This window comes from Lutra lutra, chromosome 1, assembly GCF_902655055.1.
Source record: "Lutra lutra chromosome 1, mLutLut1.2, whole genome shotgun sequence".
NCBI classification, from domain to species: Eukaryota; Metazoa; Chordata; class Mammalia; order Carnivora; family Mustelidae; genus Lutra; species Lutra lutra.
The window spans coordinates 69,128,987-69,151,417 of record NC_062278.1 but is presented as its reverse complement, the minus strand read 5'-3'; the positions used below and the strand labels follow the sequence as shown (position 1 = coordinate 69,151,417).

Below are 22,431 nucleotides of genomic sequence, written 5' to 3'. Positions count from 1 at the left end.
TCAGGCAGTAGAGGTGAAGGCCTGGGCCACCGTATCCTGTGTAAACTGTGGCGTGTGTGTGTGTGTGTGTGTGTGTGTGTGTGTGTGTGTGTGTGTGTGTTTTGACCAGATGTGTAACTTGGGTATTGTTCTTGGGTCAAAAATGTTCCAGCTTGACTCTTTGATCCTTCAAGAGATTCTAACTTGCTCAGTACCTCTAATGCATTTCTTTGCTGCTTAAACTAGCTAGGATACATTCTGTCTTTTCAACAACAGGGGCAAGAGATACATTCTTGCACTTCATGTACTGATGTGCTGAGCTCTTTGTGGTTCCCTAAATTTGCCAGGTGGTTCTCCACAGATCTAGAGCACTCTCTGAATTTTCCCTTTGCCTAAGGTTCCCTCTGCACCTTATCCCCCATCAAACCAGTTAGGAGGCTTTGGGCTACAAGTAACAGAAAAACTGTCAGAAAATGACTTAAATCATTACAGTTTATTTTGTCTATACAAAGGAAGTTCTTATAGGTTTAAAAAAAATCAAACATAGAATTACTATATGATCCAGTAATTCTGATTCTAGATATGTACCCCAAAAGAACAAAAAGCAGGGTCTTTTGAAAATTTCTTTAATTAACATATAATGTATTATTTGTTTCAGGAGTACAGGTCTGTGATTCATCAGTCTTACACACTTCACAGCACTCACCATAGCACATACCCTCCCCAGTGTCCATCATCCAGCCACCCCATCCCTCCCATCCCCCTCCACTCTAGCAACCTTCAGTTTGGTTTGTCACCCTCTCTGGTTTCATCTTCTTTCATTTTTCCCTCCATTCCCTAATGATTCTCTTCTTGTTTCTCAAATTCCTCATATCAGTGAGATCATATGATAATTGTCTTTCTCTGATTGACTTACTTCACTTAGCATAATAGCCTTTTGTTCCATCCATGTCATTGCAAATGCCAAGATTTAATTTTTTGATGGCTGAGTAGTATTCCATTGTATATATATACCACAGCTTCTTTATCCATTCATCTATTCTTTCCATAGTTTGGCTATTGTGGATATTGCTGCTATAAACACTGGGCTGCATGTGCCCCTTCAGATCACTACATTCATATCTTTAGGGTAAAAGTAGTGCGATTGCTGGGTCGTAGGTTAGCTCTATTTTGAACTTTTTCAATTAGCAATAATCGCGCCTCGGATAAACCTCATTGGCTACGATACTGCCACTGCGCAAAGCTTATTTTGAACTTTTTGAGGAACCTCCATACTGTTTTCCAGATTGAAAGCAGGGTCTTTTTTTTTCTTTTTTCTTTTTGAAAGCAGGGTCTTGAAGAGATTTGTATACCCATGTTCATAGTAGCATTATTCACAACAGTCAAAATATGGAAGAAACCCAAGTGTCTATTATAGATGAATGGATAAGCAAAATGTGGTATATACATATAATGGAATATTATTCAGCCTTAAAAAGAATATAATCCTTTTTTTTTTTTAAAGATTTTATTTATTTATTTGAGAGACAGAGCTTGTGAGTAGGGGGAGGGGCAGGGAACATGGAGAGAGAAAGAATCTCAGGCAGACTGCCCACTGACCATGGAGTTCGATGCACGGCTCAAGCTCAAGACTTTGAGATCAAGACCTGAGCCAAAATCAAGAGTCAGAAACTTAACCAACTGAGCCACCCAGGTGCCCCAAAAAAGGAAGGCAATTCTGACCAATGGTAACCATAGCTGGACCTTGAGGGTATTATCCTGTGTGAAATAAGCCAGTCACAAAATGATAAATACCATATGCTTCTACTTTTATGAGGTGCCTAGAGAGCCTAAGATTCTTACAGACTGGACAGTAATTTGTTTTTGACTATGCACTACACAGAAGAACACAGAAGGCACTAACGGAATGTTTGATGAATGATGACTGAACCAATGAACAAATGAGCAAATGGATGAGATGGCCTATTCAGAGAAGCTGCTAACAAATGAGCTCAGAATTCTGAATCTAAAACCCACAAGGGAAACCAGAGCAGACCACATAGCCATACTGGGCTGAGCCCCGGCTTTGCAGAAAGCTTAGGTGCAGAGAAAAGTCACGTCTCAGAAGCCAGATGAGGAAGGAGAAAGGGAAGGAGGCAGGGCCTGGGGGTTTGCAATCCTCTCCCTGGGCTGGGGCTGTGTATGTCACAAGCAGCTCATTTTTGGCAGAGATAGCCAGGAGAGCAGAAGTTCATGGGTTGGGAACTATTGTCTAGTAGTGGGCTAGACTGAAACATCTTCAATTTTTGGTAGGTTATTGTAGAAGCAACAAAACTTTTATTTCAAAGTCCCAAGTTTTTTTCATTTTTGCTATTATGAGCTAATCTCCAGGCAGGCATATCAGTCTATGACTACACATGAAGTCCTATTAACATCATTAACTCAAAGTCCTATTAACATCATTAACTCAAAGTTCTTGATCTGGCATCCACCTTCCATTTGCCCAAGTAATTCAACTTCTCCCCAATTATTTATTTCCAAGAGCACCCAAGGGGTCAGTGAGACTCACCATTAGTAGAGTGGAGGTTGCTGGGTTTGTTATGTTTTTCTTTTCCTGCCCTAACTTCCTTTTGTCACTGTGTCTATCCAGGAAGTAGCTTGAGAGACTTCCGCCACTTTATGGTGCCTGCTGTGCAATGTTAAGGCCCAAGCCAAGAACATTGTCCTTCAGAGCTCCCAAAATGCTTCCGGTGTCCGTGTAGCTGGTAAGGATGGCCACCTCCCCAGCTAGGACCCGAAGTCGCACTGCTTGGATTCAGAATCAATCTTTCTTTCTTTCTTTCTCTCTCTCTCTTTCTTTCTTTCTCTTTCTTTCTTTCTTTTTTTCTTTCTTTCTTTTTTTAAAAGATTTTATTTATTTATTTGACAGAGAGAGACACAGCAAGAGAGGGAACACAAGCAAGGAGAGTGGGAGAGGGAGAAGCAGGTTTCCCAAGGAGCAGGGAGGCCAATGCGGGACTCCATCCCAGGACCCTGGGATCATGACTTTAGCTGAAGGTAGACACTTAACCAACTGAGCCACCCAGGCACCCTTGGATTCAGAATCTCTCGGAAAATCAATTCTCAGCTCTGGTTCTCATAACTTTCCATTGGGCCTCCAACTAGTCTAAGATGCTGGTTGGAAACAAGAAGAGTTTTATATTATGGTTAACTCAATGGATATAAAGTCAGTAAAGCTATGTATTGCCTTTCTGGCCACCCTGGCAGCTAGGGGTTGGTTACATGACCCAGTAAGACATGAGAGGGTGTCCTCTTTGTGCTTCCAGAAGGCTTTTGCTTTTCTTGGTACAAGGATAAATGAGCCTGTTGCCACACCTTCTCCTTGTGGCTCTCTGCCTTCTTTTTTCATTGAACATGGACACAATGCCCGGAAATGCAACCGCTGTCTTGTGACAATGACAAAAAGACCGAGAGAATTCTTATCCCTGAAATCTTTGAGCCTCTCCACCAGCTTTGAACTGCATTCCTCCAGGCTCCTTGTGAAAGAAAAAAAATGGTCGCCTATTTTTTAAGATACCATTTGTCAGTTAGTGAAGCCAAAGTCATGATCTTAGCTGTGACAAGTCTGACTTTTGCACATTATGTGCTGATAATATGAAACCATCTTCTTATAGTCCAACTTATTCACTCATAAATCACCTGATGGACACTGCTCATCACTTGTCGGCCCTACATGCCATTTGCTGCTACCAGACGAAGGAGGTGGGTCTCCACCAAAGTGGTGGGGTTATTTAAAGGCAGTTACTTTAGGTGGCATTTTTATTGGACCAGGCCTGGTGGCAATCTCCCTCTGGCACGTGTCCTATCTCTGAGTTCTTTTTCTTCTTCTTCTTCTTTTTTGTTTTAAGATTTTATTTATTTATTTGACACAGAGAGACAGAGAGTGCAAGCAGGGGGAGCAGCAGGCAGACGGAGAGGAAGAAGCAGTCTCTCTGGTGAGCAGGGAGCCTGATGCAGGGCTCAATCCCAGGACCCTGGGATCATGCGCCAAGCCAAAGGCAGCCAATTAACTGACTGAACCACCCAGGTGCCCCTAATTTTATGTATTTTATGTTGAGAATTAAAATATGTATTAAGGCTTTTCATGAATTTTGTAGAAACCTCCAAATACTCAACTTTATTTTTCCATGGGGTCTGGAGTTCTTCAATAGGAATTCTCTTAACTTACAGGTTTTTTGGAACCCCAAATCTATGACTTGGTTAATATTACTGTATGTATTCTGTGCTGTTCAAGAATTAATATCACAAACTTAAAAAAAAGGTTTAAAATGGCAAAAAGAATTCGTATCTGTGAAGAGAAGATGTTGGGAAAAAACTGCCATTTCCTCTATCTTTCTGCATCAGGTTTTCTCACCTGTGGTACTGTTGACATTTTGGCTGGGACCATTCTTCACCATCGGGGACTGTCCTGTGCATTGTAGGATGTTTGGCATCATGTCTGGCCAACTGCATATCCAGTTGTGATCATCAAAGATGTTTCCAGACTTTGCTGAATGGCATCTGGGCGGCACCATCTGCCCAGGTGAGAACCCCTGCTCTGTACGACTACACTGCTGTCCGATGGCAGGCTCACATGTCTGTAAGCTTGTCAAAACTGCCCACCATGTGGATGGGGCTCAAATAGAGCAAACCCTGAGAGGAATTCTGCTTTTAATCTCAAGGAATATGAAAAAGATGCAGGAATATGAAAAAGGATGCAGTCCAAAGCAGCTCTTACCGAAACCCTTTTACTCTTCTCTAATATCCAACCATTCCATTCCTCACCCTTTTTCTCCCAAATAGTGCGCTCTCCCACCCTCCCCTTCTCTCTCTCCATCTCCCTCTCCTGCACGATGCATCCTAACACATCCACGCTCCCCCACTCTCCATGGCCTCTTGCAAGAGGAGTTTGCCTTTTATTTTTCCTCCTTGCAATCTACACGTGTGGCTTATACCACTTCTATTCTCCCTTCCATCCCCCTGGTTCTGCAGTGAAAGTCCCAAAGATCTGGTGTGGACCCTCCGAGCTCTCCTCCACAGTTGGGTGTGGGTGGATGGGAGGAACTGAGCAGCCAAGCCGTACCAAATTTAGCAACGGGGAGGAGGACGGGAAAAGCCGGCAACACTCATATGTGTGAAGGGTTGCAGATTTTTTTCACCCTCCTCACAAATGTGCAAAGAAGATGCAGCATTTTCATTTCTCTAAAATAGCTCTTGTCTTCCTTATGAGCCTGCAACCACTGAAGAGAGAGAAGAATCTTCTGGCACACAATTTAAACAGACATATTAGGTAAATGGTCCTTCTCTTGACATAAAACATGCTTAGTCTCTTTGGTATCTGCATCCTTCTTTACTGGCTTTTCAAGACACTGTCTGGATTTTTGGTGGAGTTGTGTCTAATAGACCCTGCAGGGACAGGGAAAAGATGGGATCCTCAGTCCTATGACTCAGCCTCTGCTCTGGCTGCTGCTGCAGACCCCACATCCTCCATCTGGCTCCTGCCTAGGGTGTCCACCCCCAGTCTTACCGCTGATTCACCTTTTCCTTGGCCTCTGCGTGGAGGCCTATTGTCTCTCAACTCAGTGACTTTCCAGGCCTCTTCTCTGGAGCAGATGGGAACTCCTTGGTCCAATTTATGCCATACTGGCCCTGGAGACACCCCAGGAAATTATACCCTACTTCACTCCCTGCCGAATCACGCTATGCTGCTGAGGTAAACCTTGAGCTAGCCACTCCCAGGGTGGTGTCAGCCAACCTGGAAGGCCAGGCCCTCCCAGAGTTCCAAAGATGAAGTCTTCAGAAACCCTCCACCTTTCCTCCACCTACTTCACAAACCTTGCCTTGGGTGGAAGCAAAAGAAGGGAGATTAGGCTCATCTATGAGGCCTTGGCTACCACCGTCTCCCTTTTTTCCTAGATAGTCCCCTAGAACTGATAGGGTGGGTGTTTCTCTTTCTCTTCCTGTTTACTCCAGGACTTCCCTCATAAAACTCTATGATCAGGTTGGCTTTTGATATGTTAACAAGAGAGAGAAGAGATTCTAGAACATTTTTTCTCTTTTACAAAGTCTAGCTTTTAAGATCAAGAAAATCTCAAATCCAAATCTTATTTGGAAGCTAATACTTACCTTTTCCTTTCTTTTTCTCTTTTTCTTTCCATTCCTCCTGCAATAATCCTAAGCCTCCCTAAGGCAACTGGAAACCTCTGGAAGTATGGAGGTGGAGGAAGGTCAACAGAAGGATATACAAGAGAAAGCAGCATATTTGGGTACTTCAAAACTCTATTAGCACCATTATATACATTAATAATTTTTCCTACCACGTGTCATGTTCTAATGTGGTCGTTCCATTGAGGCCTACAAGGCTGAGACCGCAGCCCTGTGGGTAGACCGCGTCTGTCCAGTGAATGGCCGGAAGAAGACCTAGGTCCTCAGACAGGAAACCAGAATTCTGAGGGCAAATCTTAACAGAGAGGAGAAAGGGCTCTTTGCTATCTGCGGTGTCTCTTGGCCTGAATTCACAGGGCCCTCAGGCCTAAGACAGTCCTCCCATTTTCTCTCATATGGAGTCAGGCCAGGCCTTGCAAAGGGAGACTTCTTTGTAGGGTTGTGTTTCTCCGACTCTACAAGTCAAAAGATAATAAAATAAAAATAAAAATAAAATTTAAAAAGATAATAAAATAAAAAAATAATAAAATGTTTTTAATGTGAGGACCAATGTTAGGTCCTTTTATTTTGCCTAACAAAATGTTAGGAACAAGCCACTATTTATATCATCAATGTTCATTTTTTTACTTTTATTTTTTTAAAGATTTTATTTATTTATTTGACAGAGAGAGAGAGAGAGAGACAGTGAGAGAGGGAACACAAGCAGGGGGAGTGGGAGAGGACAAAGGAGGATTCCTGCTAAACAAGGAGCCTTATGCGAGGCCTGAACCCAGGACCTCAGGATCATGACCTGAGCTAAAAGCAGATGCTTTACTACTGAGCCACCCAGGCACCACATCAATGTTTTTTTGTTTTGTTTCTGTTTGCTTGTTTTTTAAAAAGGTCTTTTAATACCTAAAAAGTTGGTGATTTTGTTTTAAGGAAGGTATCATTTATTGATAAGAGAGGAAGCCACTTCAGGGCCTGGAATGGCATGGAGGAAAAGTGTGGAACAGAGGCAGGAAAGAGAGATACGCAATGTCTAATCCAGGGGTGGTAGTTATACTTCTTTGCCCACTGGATTTGTACCGGGACCAGTGGTGAGTGGGACTCAAAGGACTTTACAGCATGTCATGGAGATCCTTGAGTGACAGAGTGAGAAAGACTAATGTCAGCTTTGAGAGAGCGAGTTTCTGGCTGCTTCATGAGAAGGGAACTGCCATCAAGAAAACCATATTTCGGAAACTGAAGTTATAGGTTATAAGCAGCCTCTGATGAAAATCGCTGCATTTTGAGGAAGAGGGGCTAGAGGACAGAAAGAGATTTTGGGGAGAAAGGATGGAACCCATCCTATACTCCGGCTTAAGTGTAACATTTCATGGGAGTGTAATGGGGCACCTTTTCTCTGTTGGTTACCACAGCAAGCGTGATTTTCAGAGGGTCACAGATATGCCCCATAACTTAATAGATAGGCACAGGGTAGCTTTCTCACATTTTAGACAATTCCTGTCTTATTCTGTACAGAGCTTAGTTCCTATTGATGCACTCTTTCTGCCTTGTTCTAAGGTCTGTATCTTTATATGGCTTGTACTTTTCCTTTGGATCACTCTGTAAGAAATCATTTCATTAATGTCAGCCTTTCAGTAATGTCTGTTCGTCCGCGAGACCATAATGCCCAAAAGAAGAGGGTCCACGTGTCTCCTTCCTATTATCTCTCCAACGCCCGAACCTGGGGCCCAACCTATGATAGGCACCCAGTAAATATTTACTGAGTAAATGAGTGAATGAGTACATGAATTTACCTCTAGGAACAATGATTAGAATCATCCTCGTCAAGTACACTTTACTAAGTGCCTCTTTGTGTGGGCTCCTGGGTTCTGTTTTTTGAGGGTGAGGTTCTCGACCGCCACAATCAAACAGCCGAGGACTGGATCCCGTGATCTCAGCTCCAGGAAGTGGTCTAGGCGGTTGGGGTGGCCTTCTTTCCCCAGCTCGTCCCGAGGCAGAACGCTGGTGCAGCGCCACCTGTTGGGGGAACACAGAACATCCAGCTTTTACCCAAGTTACGCTCTTCTCAAGCAAACATCTGGTCGTCCTACCTAGCTTGGGCTGATCCGGGATCCTTTCAGGCATTTTACGATTTTTTGCCTTTTTAAAATTTGGCTTCATTTCATCAGCCAAACTTATTGTTTTCTTACCTCTTCTCTCTTAAATAATAGCTGTGTTTAATCCCACTGTCTACACTTCGGATAAAGAAATCTTCTGTAATAAACTGTAGTCAAATATTTATTACACAAGTGCAGTCGGGGAATGGAGCAATTAATAAAATTACCTTGTGTGCTACGCATGAGTCACTCACAGACACAAATATTTGTGATAGAAAGTACATTAGACAGTGATGGTATGGCAACACTTTCATTGATAGATTACTGGACATATACTTCAAGAACATGCAATACCTCAGTCATTATTGTAAACATCTGTTATTATGCTGGAAAAGAATGACATAATGGTTAACAGGATCCTGGCTAAAGATGTTACTAATTATGCTTCATAGGGACACTGTATTTTTAAACACTGTATGTCAAACGCATATGCACACCCTGGCCTCTTTATCCATTTTAGAAATACTTATTGACTCAAATGATGTTGAGTACCCCTGTTCTCTTGTCAGTGACTTTATTTTGCCAGTTTTAAAGTGGAGTTGTCAGCTTGTGTCGCTCTACTTGTGGACAGATTCCCAAACTCTTTTTTAAAGTTCTGTGTTTTGGGGGCGCCTGGGTGGTTCAGTGGGTTATAAAGCCTCTGCCTTCGGCTCAGGTCATGGTGTCAGGGTCATGGGATTGAGTCCCGCATCGGGCTCTCTGTTCAGCAGGGAGCCTGCTTCCCCCCACCCCTCTGCCTGCCTCTCTGCCTACTTGTGATCTCTGTCAAATAAATAAATAAAATCTTAAAAAAAAATAAAAAAGTTCTGTGTTTTGTTATTCGATATTTTGTCTTTTCTTTCCTTTCCTGTCTCCTTCCTGGTTCTGTATCAGAAATGGAACCTCTATATGATCCTTTTATTTGGAGAGATGTGAAGGGGAGCACGTTTTCTTCTTGTTGATTCTAGGAAATATTTACATACAACAGATCTGTGCCATTGGGTGTCTATATGTGCTGTACTAATATTTCCACGGTGTGTGTGTGTGTTGTCTCATCTGTAGTATCTTCATCACATAGAAATTGTCAATATTTATGGATTCATCCTCAATCTCATTCTTTGTGATAATTATTGTCATCATCTTGGGGCTGAAATATCTTTTCTGTTTAAATATCAGATAAAGGTACAATTTGTTTTTATTTTATTTGTCTAATTTTATTTTTTCCATTGTACTCTTTAGTACAATTGAAATTTACTTTAGCATATGGTTGGAACCAAACTTCACATTTCTCCCGGATAGGCAATAATCTCAATACCATTTGTTTAATAGACCATTTACTTTTCATTAGTTTGTTTTCCTTCTTTTGTTGTAAACTACATAATCTCATATGTAATTACCAATTTTATGACTTTCATTTCTGTTCCCTTTTTTATTTAAAAATTTTTTTTTCTTTGAGAGAGAGAGAGAGAGAGAGGGCATGCACACACTGGGGAAGGGCAGAGAGAGAGGGAGAAAGAATCTTAAGCAGGCTCCACATTCAGTGTGGAGCCCAACACAAGGCTTGATTTCACAACCCTGAGATCATAATCTGAGTCGAAATCACGAGTGGTGTGCCCAACTGACTGAGCCATCCAGGCACCCTACATTTCTGTTCCTTTAAACAGCCTGTCAATTACTATGCCAATACCACACATATTTGACCACAATAGCTATTTAATAAACTTTAATATCTTAGACTCCCTCATTACTATTCCCTTTGAAATTTTTCGTACCTATTCCTCATTGTTTTTTCTTCCAGATGAACTGTTAGAATCATCTAGCCATTTCTCAAAATACAATGAATAGAATTTTGATTTACCCCCTTATATCTTACTCAACAAGTATTTATTAAGAATTGATATAGAGGTGGGGCACCTGGGTGTCTCAGTTGATTAAGCGGCTGCCTTTGGGTCAGGTCATGATCCCAGGGTCCTGGGATTGAGCCCTGCATCAGGCTCCCTGCTTCTCCCTCTCCCTGCCGTACTGCCTGCTTGTGATCTCTCTCTATCTCTCTGTCAGATAAATAAATAAAATCTTTAAAAATAAATAAATTTCTCCCCTTTAAAAAAAAAGAATTGATATAGAGGAGCTAATCAGTGTTGACCAAATAACAATGGCATGTAAGATTTATAAGTCTGTTTCCTTATATTGCAAAGCACTTTACATGTTCTAAAGGGTATCTCCTGTAATACTGTTCATCAAGAAGTTTCAGAATACTTGAAAACAAGACAATTAAGGCAGGTACTAGAGAGGGGAATAAAATCTCTTCAATGTGAACCAGGAGGATAATAGGTTGGTTGAGTATAAATAGGATTCAGAATCTCTTTAATTCAAATCACAAAATTCAAAATTATGTAAGAGATTAAGACAGAAATTGGGGAAAGGAATTCATAGACTTAAACAGTTGCATACTCTAAAAGGAGACTCAGAGTATTAACAGGTGCTGAGTCAGCATCTCAGTGGAGGGCATCTCGGGTCCTGGGTTCATCATCTCATTTGAGACTACAGCTCTGCAACTCTGGTTGGATAAACTGCTTGTGCAGGAAGTTAGAGAGAAGTTTGGGCATGATAAATTAAATCATTCCCACCAACAGTTCATACTATTAGGCACTAGAGTTAAATATAAGTGGTTATATAGGGGCATCTGGGAGGCTCAGTCAGTTAAGCATCTGCCTTCGGCTTAGGTCATGAACTCGGGGTCCTGGGATTGACTCCTGCATTGGGCTCCCTGCTCAGCAAGGAGTCTGCTTCTCCCTTTCCCTCTGAGCTCTCCCTCGCTTTCTTTCAAATAAATAAATAAAATCTTAAAGAAAATATAAGTTGTATAATCATCATTATAGTATATGTTTGTTATTTATTCTATTGCATAAATTAAAAGAGATTTTTTTTTAAAGACTTTATTTATTTATTTGACAGATCACAAGTAGGCAGAGAGGCAGGCAGAGAGAGAGAGGGGGAAGCAGGCTCCCCACTGAGCAGAGAGCCCGATGTGGGACTTGATCCCAGGACCCTGGGATCTTGACCTGAGCTGAAGGCAGAGACTTAACCCACTGAGCCACCCAGGCACCCCAAAAGAGATTTTAATTAGAAACTCAGATAACATAATTAAGTTTGTAAACAGAATTTGAAAGTTAAGTGAATTTAATTTACTACATCAGTAAGTTTTATTTAATGTATTTATTACTTTTTGGTGGATTTAGCAAGTATTTTTTCTAGCAAATAACTTTTTATTCATTTTTAAAGTTTTATTTTAATTCCAATTAATTAATGTACAGTGTTATTTCAGTTTCGGGTGAACAATATAGTGATTCAACCCTTCCATACCTCACCCGCTGATTACAACTGCATTCCCTAATCCCTATCACCTGTTTCACCTATCCTCCTCACCAACCTCTCTCTGGTAACCATCAGTTTGTTCTCCATAATTGAGTCTGTTTCTCGATTTCTCTCTTTTTCCCCCTTTGCTCATTTGTTTTGTTTCTTAACTTCCACATGTGAATGAAATTATATGGTATTTGCCTTTCTCTGACTTATTTCACTTAGCAAAATACTCTCTAGCTCCACCCATGTCATTGCAAATGGCAAGATTTCATTCTTTTCATGGCTGAATAATGTTCCATTGTATGTATCTCCCACATCATCTTTATCCAGTCATTAACTGATGGACACTTGGAATGATTCCATATCTTGGGTACTATAAATCATGCTGCTATAAACACAGGGGGGGCTTGTATTTCTTTGAATTAGTATTTTTATATTTTTCAGGTGAATATCCAGTAGTGCAATTGCATAAAGTAGTTCTATTTTTAACTTTTTGGGGAATCTCCATACTGTTGTCCAGAATGGCTGCACCAGTTTGCATTCCCATCAACAGTTTATGAGTGTTCCTTTTTCTCCACAACCTCACCAACACCCATTGTATCTTATGTTGTTGATGTTAGCCATTCTGATAGGTGTGAGGTGATATCTCCTTGTAGTTTTTTTTTTTTAAATCTCCTTGTAGTTTTGATTTGCATTTCTCTGATGGTAAGTGATGATGAACATGTTTTCATGTATCCGTTGGCCATCTATATGTCTTCTTTGAGGAAATGTCTGTTCATGTCTTCTACCCATTTTTTAATTGGGTTACTTGTTTGGGGGGTATTGAGTTGTATAAGTTCTTTATATATTTTGGATACTAACCCTTTGTCTGATATGTCATTTGCAAATATCTTTTCCCATTCTGTAGGTTGCCTTTTAGTTTTGATTATTGTTTGGATTTAGCAAGATTTTGGTTGTTGAATTTTTTTAAAGATTTATTTATTTGAGAGAGAGAAAAAGGAGTGTTTGGGGGGGGAGGGGCAGAGTGAGAGGGAAAGAGAGAATCTTAAGCAGACTACACACTAAGCACAGAGCCTGATGTGGGGCTTGATCTCACAATCCTGAGATCAAGACCTGAGCCAAAACCAAGAGTCAGATTCTTAACTGACTGAGCCACCCAGGCGCCCCTTGTTTGTTGAATTTATAACTGTTTTATGGGATAACTGAAATGCCTGAGAGGATCTGACACTAAATTTGTAAATGTTGCTTTAAATATCTAAGGGTATTTAGTTAGGTCAACTTATATAGTCACTTGACAGAGGAATATAAACTTTTAAATTTATAAGTTAACAGAACATTAGTTCAAGGATGAGAGAAAATGATTATTCCTATCTTTATACTTTTGAACATATATATTTATGAATAAAACAACTGTGTTTATAAATGACTTTTAGTTGACATTTTTATAACTTAAACTTAAATGAACAGGGGGACCTAGGTGGCTTAGTCATTAAGCATCTGCCTTTGGCTCAGGTCATGATCCCGGGATCAAGCCCCGCATCGGGCTCCCTGCTTGGCAGGAAGCCTGCTTCTCCCTCTCCCACTCCCCCTGCTTGTATTGTATTCCCTCTCTCACTGTCTCTCTCTATCAAAATAAATAAATAAAATCTTTAAAAAAAAGCCATACACAACAAGATGGGATCGGGAGGGAGACAAACCATAAGAGACTCTTAATCTCACAAAACAAACTGAGGGTTCCCCGGGGGAAGGGGGTAGGGAGAGGGTGGTGGGGTTATGGACATCCGGGAGGGTATGTGCTATGGTGAGTGCTGTGAAGTGTGTAAGCATGACGATTCACAGACCTGTACCCCTGGGGCTAATAATACATTATATGTTAATTTTAAAAAACCCAAATGAATTGAATATTGATTCAGACACATGTTACTGTGTGTATTTCTTTCTGTGCTCCAAAATCTACTTTGGACCTTAAAACTCAATTGGTAGTAAGACACCCAACTCATCTAGGTTTTCTGGGGACTACTTTGGTTTCAAAACTGGGAGGCTTGGCAAACTGGGGCAGGAAGTCACCATTATTGGCAGATAATCCTCTGGCCTTTGCAACAGCCCTGTGGAGACCTGGTATGAAATCTGTGTGCAGGGCTATCATTCCTATAATCAAAGGCAGCAGCGGGGCTCAGAGAAGTTATTCATGGCTTGGCTATGATCATTATTTGGATTATAATTTATTCCCCTTTCTTACATCCTTTATCTACTTAATGTGATTGGTTGATTTATTTCTGAGGCCTTTCCTCCCTTCCCAGTAGAGAACTTGGTTTCTTCTTTCTAGAATGAATGAGTTTTATTTTTACCCAGAGGAGCCAACAATCTAGGATTAACTTCAGCAGTAAACCCTACAAATTCCTTTGTAGAGACATTCAGGGAGGTTATTTAGCCTTTGCAAGATAGGTAGAAATTAAAATTATAAAGATGTTCAGGGTGTGGATTACTGAGCATTTAAAAATAATTTTACTGATTATTTAAAATATGTTATTACTTATAATTAACTTTTTAGTAACAGTTTTATTGGGATATAATTCACATACCATACAACTCACTTACTTAAAGTGTGTCATTCAATGCTTTTCAGTGTCACAGTTCTACAGCTACTATAACCATCAATTTTATACTGTTTTCTTTAACCCAAAAGGAAACTTCATACCTGTTAGGAGTCACTCTCCATTTCCTCCCAAGAAGCCCTAACCAATCGCTAATCTACTTTCTATTCTTAAAGATTTACCACCCCAATGTTTATAGCAGCAATGTCCACAATAGCCAAACTATGGAAAGAGCCTAGATGTCCATCAGCAGATGAATGGATAAAGAAGATGTGGTATACACACACACACACACACACACACACACAGGAATACTATGCAGCCACCAAAAAATGAAATCTTGCCATTTGCAATGATGTGGATGGAACTAGAGGTTATTATGCTAAGCAAAATAAGTCAATCAAAGGAAGACAATTATATGATCTCACTAATATGAGGAATTTGAAAATCAAGAAGAGGATCATAGAGGAAGGGAAGGAAAAATGAAGCAAGATGAAACCAGAGAGGGAGACAAACCATAAGAGACTCTCAATCTCAGGAAACAAACTGAGGGTTGCTGGAGGGGGAGGCGGTGGGAAGGATGGGGTGGCTGTGTGATGAACATTGGGGAGGGTATGTGCTATGATGAGTGCTGTGAATTGTGTAAGACTGAAGAATCACAGACCTGTACCCCTGAAACAAGTAATACATTATATGTTAATAAAAACAAGATTTGCACACTCCAGACACTTTATATAAATGTCATCAGGCAATATGTGATCTTCTGTGTCTGATTTCTTTCACCTGGCATAGTGTTTTCAAGGTTCATCCCTGTGCTAGCATGCATCCTTACTTCATTCATATGGCTGAACAATATTCTGCAGTGTGGTTACCCCACATTTTATTTATCCTTTCATCAGTTGATGGGCATTTGGGTTGTTTCTACTTTTTGGCGTACAAGTGTGTGTGGAGACATACACTTTCATTTCTCTCGAGTAGATATTTAGGAGTGGAATTGCTGGGTCCCATAGTAAATCTATGTTTAATATTTTGAGGAACTTCCAGACTTTCCAAAAAGGTTGCGTCATTTTACATTCCGACCAGCGGGGCGTATTTCTACACTGCTGAAGTTGAGTCCAATTTCTCTACATGCTCCCTTACCTTATTACTATCTGTTTTTTTGATTATAGCCATTCTAGTGGATGTGAAATGGTATCATTGTGGTTTTGATTTACATTTCCCTGTTGATTAGTGGTGTTGAGCATCTTTTCATGGGCTTGTTAGCCATTTGTATCTTTTCTTTGGAAAAATGTCCCCACAGATCATTTTTCCATTTAAAAGTTGGATTATGTGTCTTTTTATTGAGTTGGAATTGCACTTTATATATTCTAGATATGTCCTATATCAGATGTATGATTTTTAAATATTTTGCACCATTCTGAGGATTCTCTTTTCATCTTCTTGGTAATGTCCTTTGAAGTGCAAGATTTTTCATTTTGATGATGTCCAATGTACCTATTTTTTGTTGTTGCTTTTGCTTTTGGTGTCATATTTAAGATATATTTCACTTTTAAAAGTTATCATGATATGAAAATATTATTCATTATGTGATAAAATTAATGTTATTTGCATACATATTTATGTTATGTATTTATATTATAAAATATTTTATGACTTTATATTTTATATTTTATATATTTTGTATATGTACACAAGTAAAAAATCTTCAGTTTATTTGTACATACTTAGTGACTAGAAATCCAGAAAACAAGGCATGACCTTAGATTCAAATGCTGTTGAAGAAGAGAGGCATTTTCTTTTTCTTTCTTTTTTTCACTTAACTAGATTACTAATAATGTACTACTAATAAATAGTAATTATTATAAAAGGGTATGGTTAAGGAACAGCCAAATGGAAGAGGTACTTAGGGCCAGGTACAGAGAAAAGGGCATGAAGTTTGCATGCCCTCATTAGGCACGCATCACTCTCCCAGCACACCTGTGTTTGCCAACCTGGGTGCTCTCCAAATTCTGTGCTTTGGGTGTTTGTTTGTTGAAGAGGCATTTTCTATCTGGGGCAATTGCTTTAAAAGTCGGAGGAGGTGGGATGGGATTCAGGGTTGGATTTTATCCATGTGAATGGCAACCCTGTTTTAACAAGCACATTCAATTGGGGAAACCTTTTGTGAGCATCTGTGATATGAATATAATTTTCACTTGGAAGAGGGTTAAGCCCAGAAAGCACCACGAAGAAATTAAGGCGGGGGGCGGGGGTAGTGGGGGATGGTGGAGAAATTCATAGCTCTACTCACAAGTACCGTAGAACAGAGCTGGTGAATTCTTTAAAACCAGAATCAGTAAGAAATTTGTTTTTCTTAGGATTGGACACTAGATGTCTCAGTTACATTGAGTCTGCAATGAGAAAAGAGAAATTTATAAAAAAGATTGGCATAGAAGCGTGAGCTATGTAATCTTGTATATGATGGAGTTTTTTATTTGGGACATTGGAATTTAATTTCAATTAAACGTTCTTTGAAACCAGGCTACAGATAGTTATTACCTTTGAGATTCTTAACTAAGAACTCATTAAAATATCAGTAATATCCTGTAATTTCCTGGATGAGGAAATTAAAAGAAAGACATTTAGAGATTTGTTAAGAGACTCAGACAAAAGTGGAATGAGAAATCAGGGAAGAATCAGAAATTACCAGCTCCCTACATGTCCTTCAGAAAGCAGCTTTTTTCCACTAAGTAATTTACAAGAGGATTTTTGTTATTAGGAAAAAAGAAAGTGTTCTAGATGAGACAGACACATTTAATGGATGTATAATATGGAGAGAGAAGCATTGGATTAGGAGCCCAAAGATAACGATTTTTTTTTAAAGATTTTATTTATTTATTTGACAGATCACAAGTAGGCAGAGAGGCAGGCAGAGAGAGGAAGGGAAGCAGGCTCCCTGCTGAGCAGAGAGCCCGATGCGGGGCTCGATCCCAGGACCCTGGGATCATGACCTGAGCCAAAGGCAGAGGCCTTAACCCACTGAGCCACCCAGGTGCCCCAAGATATGATTTTTTAATAGCGAAATCATAGGCTTTTAGGTTCCAAGATGCCGTTCGAAGTCCTTCCATCAGGGCCTGGTTTTCCTCCAGCCTCTAGGGGGAGTTCAACATTCTTTCCTGGAAGAACTCAAGAACCAATGGAATTCTCAGGGCCAATATACAACAATTCTGTTTTGTAACGACAAGTAAAATAAACGCATATCCATCAAACTATGAAAATGTTTGTTTACATGTCTCTGAAATGATCTTGAGTGCCTCTAGTGGAACGCTTTTGGCTGCCCTTTACTATAAACCCCTAGCCCCACATTGTTGTGTGACCACTTTTCTGGGACAAGCTGGCACCGGCCACAGTGTGGGGAGATCCTCTCCCAGAGGATCAGTGCCAGTCTGCACCACACCTGGGCCCAGCGTGACACCTACATATCATGTTCTTGGGGGAAGTGGGCTTCGGGGAAGTATTGTAGGCAAATGAGGACACAAAGAGAAAGGATGAGAGAGACAGCAGAACACTGAAGAAGGTAGAAAAGAGGCCAAGAGAGCCCATGACGGTGATAATGATCCAGCATCCACCAGTGGGTCCCATGCACTCCTCCCAAACCTGGGAGAGAGGGAAAAGAGTGGCACTGTGTGGACTCAGGGTGATCCCTGGCGGTGAGTTCATCACAAAAGGTACAACTCACTCTCTGGACCTCTGGTCCTTCCACTTCTCTCCTACTCATGCCACCACACCAATACCGATCTCCCTAACACTCGCACGCACGTGCATACACACATACACACTGCATTCCAGGGTAGCCGTGATCCTGCCTGCACAACTGCAGATAAACGGGTGGGAATAAAAGGCTGGTTGTTAGTCCATGAGCCTCTTAGGTACCTCATTTTTGGTACTTCCTGGGAAATCACCCCTTGCCCTCAACCTCTGGCCCTCCCAGGGTCATTGCCCACCCCCACAGGCCTCTGTAACAGGGCCATTTATCCAGGCTCGTGTGGGTGTGCTCTTGAGGTGGAGCTAGTGAGGGAAGTGGAAGGGTACTCAGTTCTGGTCCCAGACTGCTGAGTTTCACTAAGAAGGAACAAGTGATGACTGTTCTGCTAGGCCACACAATGAGCTGCTTTCTCCTAGAGCCCTGACCTTTACCCAGGAAGAGGCCGACACACTTATCAAGTCTCTACATTAGCTGGAGAGAATCTGTGGTAAACAGAGCAAGAAGGCCTTCATTGTCACCAACAGCCTCTAGAAGCCACTAGAGCTTTTCATGCAGAGCCCTTGGTTGCCTGGTCAATGGCTATCATCCAATTTTACTGTGGAAGTGAATTATTTAAAGTTAAAAAATAATTTACTTAGTTGAATTCAGATTGGCCTGGATGATCGCCAATGACCGCCAATGGGGCCATATACTATAGAAAATGTGCTGGTTGCTCACTCACAATTCATGTCTTCTCCTTCCATGCTCAAAGAGCCCTGATTTTGTACAGTTAAAATCGGTGACCACGAATCAATCCCAGAGGATAACTGTTATCGCAATCATTCCTTTCCTCCTTGCCAGGGATTGGCTGGATACCTGTGGACTGTGGGCTGCTGAGAGGTAGAGAGAAAGTGCTTCCAGGCTGCCCTTTCTTCCTGCTTTCAGATTAGTGTGAGGGCCTGCTGCTCTGGCCATCTTCTGTGAGTGTTGGTATTATAAGCGGTTGACAGATGTGAATAAAGGCTTAAGTCCTTGTTGATACAAATGAGCTTTGCAACTGCCCACTTTGGGACATCTTGTTAAGTTGGTTTTTCTATGGATTTCTGTCCAAAGTATCTTAACTGATACACATGGTTTTTTCCCAGCCGAGCTAACATTATCAGGCATAACACAAGCCCTTTGGCAAACAATTTATAAACGCTCTGGTTTCCTTATGGCTTAAAGCAAGATGCTGGACTCCAGAGGATTTCCAAGCAGTTTGGTTGCGCAGTTACACTACAGTGAAACTGGAAATTGATTTGAGCAATACGCATCAGGCTGGATGGCTAGGGAATCCTCTTTCTTGTCAAGACAACAGCCTCAGAACCAGCTTTCTTCTTTGTTTAGTTCTTTTCGTCTCCCCAAAGGATTTGGAATGGCGATCGATCCACTCCTCCAACCATCCAGTAAATACCTGTTAATCCCTTGCCATGTGCTCATTTATTGGTACAGCCGTGATGTCTTCCCTGACTCCCCTCAGCCAGGTACTGTGTTCCCTATGATGACAATTCCCACAGCTGGACTGTGGGCTGTGGACCCTTTGGTCAACAGCCTCCTGCTCCCAAGCTGGGCTCTGCTGGAGGCAGTGTCAGAGGCACTCCTGGGGAAACAGCCATGATCTGGGGCCAACCATGCAGAGCCCTGGCATTAGGTGTGTGGAAAGAAGCGCACTGAAACAGGGACATAGGCACTATTTCATGACAACATCCAGAACGGGAGTCATTGGCTTGGGAGAAATCTCTGAGAATTGCTGCCTCATAACAGTCACCTAACAGATGAGGACATGGACCCAAAGAGAACAGATCCCTTGTTTCCCATATTCTAAAGCCATCAAGCTGTACACTTAAGATTTGTGCACTGTACTGCAGGTATGTTTAGCCTCAGCAGAAAACCAATGAACCAAACAAAGAAACAAAAAACACCAAAAAGGAACAAAAGCAGAAATGGCCCTAGATAATTCTTTTTAAAGTTTACTTATTTAAGTAATTTCTGCCCCGAAAGTGGGACTCAAACTGATGACCCAGAGCAGCAACGTCTTCTGATGGCGCCAGGCAGCCCCCTCACCTCTGCCGACTCTAGATATTATTTTACCATCACTTAACGAAAGGAATAAAGGCAGAACTTTGCATAAAGGGAAAAGCAGCAATACTTTACACCTTTAAATTAGTAACTATGGGAACAATCCAACTAGTTTCTCATCTCTCCCCTAATAGAAGCTCTTCTAAACCTAGAGTTGAAGTTTTAACTTTAGTGTCAATGAGATGCTTCGAATGTGTGTTGTTTTCTGTAGGCGATATGTGATAGGAATGCTGGCATCTCTGTGTTGCTATTAGAGTTCAGATTCATTCTTTGAAGTTGTTGGCTCCCACTTTGGGATCAGGAATGTTCACAAAGATTCAGAATGGTCTGGATGTTCGTAAAGGACAAGCTTCAGGCGACTTTTAAAAAATTTTTTTTAAATTCAATTAATTCATTAAATGTCTTATTGGTTTCAGCCATACAGGTCAGTTTTATATAACACCTGGTGCTCATTACATCACAGGCCCTCCTTAATGTCCATCACCCAGTTACCCCATCCCTCCAGCAACCCTGTTTGTTTGCTGTGATTAAGAGTCTCTTATGATTTGTCTCCTTCTCTGGTTTCATCTTGTTTTATTTTTCCCTCTCTTCAGCTATGATCCTCTGTTTTGTTTCTTAAATTCCACATATCAGTGAGCTCATAGAACTTTCTGATTTATTTCGCTTAGCATAATACTCTCTAGTTCCATCCATGTCATTGCAAATGGCAAGATATCTTTTTCTTTTTTTTCTTTTCTTTCTTTCTTTTCTTTTCTTTTCTTTTTTTTTTCTGATGGCTGTGTAATATTTTCAGGGGGCTTTTTGAGCCAGAGCAGCTTGTCTTGGCCAATTGGGTTTACCTCAACCTCAATACAAGGTCAAACTCAATACAAAGAATCCTAAGGGTATCAGATGTCAGGGGTGGCTCAAAGAAGCTTACCTCATCTCTCCCACCCCAGGAGGCACAGCAGTGCAGTTCCAATGAGCACAAGGGGGAATTTGCTGGCTCTCAGAAAACCCAGGAGTAAAATTAACTTCAGGTATTTCTGGATTCAGGGCTCAACCAATGCCATCAGCACTCAACTTCCCTCCACCTCAAGGTTCTTCCAGTGTATCAGTTACAAACTCAGGAGCTGTAAGGTGGCTCCACAAAGCTCAGGTCTTCTCTCCTGCTGACAGGAAGAAGGCAGTATAAGGATGCCTAGCTGGCTTAGTCAGTTGAGTGTCTGCCTTTGGGATTGAGCCTGAGCTCTGGCTCCCTGCTCACTCGGGGGTCTGCTTCTCTCTCCTTGTCCCTTTGCCCCTCCTGCACTGCTCATTTTCTCTCTCTCTCTCTCAAATAAATAAATAAAATCTTGATGGGGGGGGTCCTGGGACAGAGCCCCAACTCGTCTCCATGCTCCACAGGGAGTCTGCTTCTCTTTCTCCCTCTCCCTCCGTGCTATCTCACATAAATAAATTAATTAAAAATAAATAAATAAAATCTTAGGGGGAAAAAAAAGGCGGCAGTATTTCCGCACTACCTTTTCAGCCCCAAGTAGAACCCGGCAAGAAATATACCTCTCTTAGAGGAAGCCCAGGAGTCTAAAGTTTCATTGGCTCTGAGTGGGTCACATGCACATTGCCGAGCCAGCCACTGTGATTGCAGACCTGCAACTGATTGGCTGAGGCCTAGGTCACATGCTTCTTCCTCGGAACTCTTCCTAGACAAATGGGCAGCTTCCTTCCCTTCGTTTGGAGTTTGCAGCTGCAACCATTCCCCTGTTCTTCCTTCTGATTTTCCAGGGCCCTTACGTATCTGTCCCCCGGTGCTGTGAGGTGCAATCACCTGGCCGCCTGGGTGGAGAACCGGCTACACACCCCAATGGCCTGAGAAGTTGGTCTTCTCACTCGGTCTCTGAGGCTGGGAGCATCTTAGCCCCCACCAGTATATGTGAGGTGGGCGCTGTCATACGGCAATGCTGTGGTTTAGAGGTCCTACTTCTCTCTCCCCCATCCTACGATGCAGTTCTTCCCCTCCATCCTCAATGGACAGATGACCGCTCCTAGCATCTCTTGCCACTACGGAATGCTGGCAAGTTGGTCCGATGGATGCAGCTCTTGGCAGCGGTGAGCTCTGGGCCCATAGGTGGCTCCTAAATGCTTCTCATTCTTTGTAGGCAGTCCGCAGGCACCTTCTCTTTTCAGCTTTCTCACAGGGTCACACTACTCCATGCCATACCACAGCACCCATCCCTACATTTTAGGGGGCTTTCCACGTAACCTCAGGCGTGTGTGTGTGTGTGTGTGTGTGTGTGTGTGTGTGTGTGTGTGTGTCGGGGTCACTTCCCAGTACTCCAGGCAAGAAGCAGATATAACTAGTTTATGGAAT

General features: G+C 41.6%; 1 long non-coding RNA gene and 1 pseudogene across 1 annotated transcript; both read right to left on the bottom strand.

The window, feature by feature from the left end:
- Positions 1-1,068: 1,068 nt before the first annotated feature.
- Positions 1,069-1,224, bottom strand: LOC125089408 (uncharacterized; annotated as a pseudogene).
- A 2,794-nt stretch (positions 1,225-4,018) lies between these two features.
- On the bottom strand, positions 4,019-21,247 carry LOC125078908 (uncharacterized). The gene is made up of 3 exons (XR_007121016.1): positions 21,001-21,247; positions 7,944-8,166; positions 4,019-5,403 (listed from the first exon to the last, which is right to left on the bottom strand). It is a non-coding gene; the product is annotated as an uncharacterized LOC125078908 (long non-coding RNA).
- Between the last annotated feature and the right edge of the window lie 1,184 nt (positions 21,248-22,431).